Below are 2,867 nucleotides of genomic sequence, written 5' to 3' on the forward strand. Positions count from 1 at the left end.
CACCTCTGGCCTGCAGATGCTTTTCCTCCGCCCAGTGAGTCCCAGGTCCGATCAATCCAGGAAGCCGACCGCCGTCCCCTTAGGTAGAAGCTCATCGCCCCTCGTCCAAGGCTTCGCCAGGAGACGCCAGGGCCAGGAGTCACCAGGGATCGGAGCGCGCACTGCCTCCTCATGCGCTTCCTCCTCCACGGACCATCTGGTTGCGCCACCCAACTCACCAGCAGCTCCAGGTCCACGCGCGCCCAGCACCCACCTAACAGAGCGCCGACATGTGCCCAACATATAATTTCTTCCTCGCTCGACAGCGCAACATATCACCATGGTTCTTCCAGACCTCAACTTCTCTCCACCTGAAGAGGAAGGCAACATATCACGTCAAAATCACATTACTGTCAACTTCAGTATCCATTTATCTATTGTATTTGCAATTTTATGATTGTAAACAGTAAATACAGTCGAAAAATGGATACTGAAGTGTTATGTGTTACAGGATATCAGTTCCATTACACTACTGGAAACACTACAACAAGAACTAATGCACTAATATCCTGAAACCAATGTTATGTGTTGCTTCAGCCTAAGAAAAAATAATTTTGTTAAGGTTGATTAATTTAGAATTGCACTGAAACTTGCTCCAACTCTAGCAAAATTAGTGTCATTTGTTCTTATAGCAAAATAAGTGCTGGAGTATTTTTGTGCAAACAATACTAGTGCTGGAGGAATCAACAGATTAACTGATATAAGCGAGGCACAATTACCTAATTGTCATCCTCATTTTCGACATATGTTATTCCTCAGCCCACTCACCATCAGTGAACTGCCCTTTGACAAACACCAGCAAACTAATGTTGGTTCCATGGTACTCCATGATAGCTGCAAGGACATGATGATACTCCATGAGTATTTTACTGTAACAATAATCATAGCACAAATGTCTGTATTGAAAGCAACCATTTTCCCTTCCCCAAAATAATCTTGAGTAGGACAAGCGATTAAGATCATGAGTGGGGTGTTCTTTTGCAGTAGGACAAGCAATTAACAACATTGATAGTGAGAAATGTCAGGTTAAAATTCAGTTGAGTTAGCAGTTAATGTTACAAATATTCTCAGGAGTGGGGTGTTCTTTTGCAGAAAAGAAAGCCTGACTAGTGAGGAATGTCCATCAAACAAAGAAAAAGAAACAGATTAACTATATACAAGGAATTGGGTGCAGGGATAACTGTTTATACTTCCAAGTTCCAAGCTATGCAGCACAAACAAAGTCGGACCAAACAACTGAACACCTTTGCGGTTGAGCTAGTGTCGATAAGACAATCTTCTCCCCTCACAAACGCTACAAATGAAAGTTCCCAAGTTTGGCATATGACACAATCATTAGATATTTGGTGTGCATTCGATATATGACATGAGGTAACCCTGTTGCATAAAATGAATTGCTACTATGCTTCAGACTATTTTCCAGGACAGGTAAAAGAGAAAGAAAATATAGTTGTTCCATAGAACTATCTCCAAGGTTATCATGCGCAACTTGTTTATGATCGTGCTTTCACACAGATCAACAAAAACTAAAGAATGTCATTCTTTGATTCAGTTCAAGACATAGAATAGCGTGCAAACAAGGCAAATAAGTGAACAAATTCAGAGCAAGACTTGTTGATATTACTAACTCATCTCGGTTGTTTGGACAAATTCAGAGCATCCCGGTAGTTTGGACAAATTCAGATAAATGTTACTAACTCAAATTTACTGTCATGGGCCAAATTCATAGAAGTATCTTCTGAGATGAATTATTTTTACAGAAGACTGAGATGGTTTGCCTACCTTCAAACTCTCAAATTCCCGTTTCAGCATGAGCTGGCCCTGGAGGCCAGGTTCTCCTCAGACATCTTCATCCTTCTTAAACTTATCTGCATTGAGATTTCGGAATTCTAAGAACATTGCATAGAGATTGACTGTAACATAAACCGTGGGAGTAGAATACTATTAGTCCAAACTCACTGTTCAAGTGCTAGGTACTGACAGAAAATTGACACCATCTAAGAGTAAATAACAAGGAAAGAAACAAACTTGAATGAAAGAAACCACATAATTAAAGATTCAATTGACACAATTAAGAAATCCATGCATAGGGAATGCATTATGGTATTTTATCTACATTTTCGACCGAACATCTGAATTGAGCTATGCACAATAAACATCACCGTATAAAAGAGATTGATGCCATATTCAAGTTCTAAGATCAGGACATGAACAATTAAACATCACAGTTCGTGGCAGCACTGGAAAAAAAATGAGGATTGGAGACGGAGGGAAAGAAGGGAAGGCTCTAACATGGGAGAAGGATTACAATCGGACTGCTTTCTCATTCACTCATCCACGGCCACCATGACCACCTCCTTGGGGTAGCAGCCCACCTGCGACGGATCTGGTCGAAGCCTCCTTCTCCTTCGCCTTCACCGGCGTCCTTCACCTTCGCCTTTAGCCTCCTTATCCTCTGCCGTAGGTGGATCTAGACTCCTATCGAAGGATCCAACCGCACCATCGACGAATTGAGCAACGCCGCTCACAGACACCGACGGAAAATTTTGACCTTTACCCGACGGAATCCGCCAAGGGGAAACCCAAGTTTAAGCGAGGCGGCATGGGGGAGGGGAGCAAACGGCGTCGTAGGGCGCGTGAGGGGAGCCAGGCGCCGACGTGAGTCTGGTTTGGGGCAGGCGCCGGCGTGGGTAGCCAGACTTCGCCATGGCTGGGGAAGCGAGGGGAGAGAGCGTCGAGAGTGGAGCGTGTGGGTGGAGTGACTGCCGTGCACGACTCGGTGGAGGGGCAAAAAGGGAAACTACAAACATTTCGTAGCGTTAAAAGTT

The 2,867-nt window shown here is 43.8% G+C and overlaps 1 long non-coding RNA gene across 1 annotated transcript; it reads right to left on the bottom strand.

The window, feature by feature from the left end:
• Nucleotides 1-287: 287 nt before the first annotated feature.
• LOC124658433 lies at nucleotides 288-1,921 on the bottom strand. Its single transcript, XR_006989192.1, has 3 exons — nucleotides 1,822-1,921; nucleotides 759-873; nucleotides 288-350 (listed from the first exon to the last, which is right to left on the bottom strand). It is a non-coding gene; the product is annotated as an uncharacterized LOC124658433 (long non-coding RNA).
• Between the last annotated feature and the right edge of the window lie 946 nt (nucleotides 1,922-2,867).

The sequence above is a fragment of the Lolium rigidum genome, chromosome 5 (assembly GCF_022539505.1).
Source record: "Lolium rigidum isolate FL_2022 chromosome 5, APGP_CSIRO_Lrig_0.1, whole genome shotgun sequence".
In the NCBI taxonomy this organism is placed as follows: Eukaryota; Viridiplantae; Streptophyta; class Magnoliopsida; order Poales; family Poaceae; genus Lolium; species Lolium rigidum.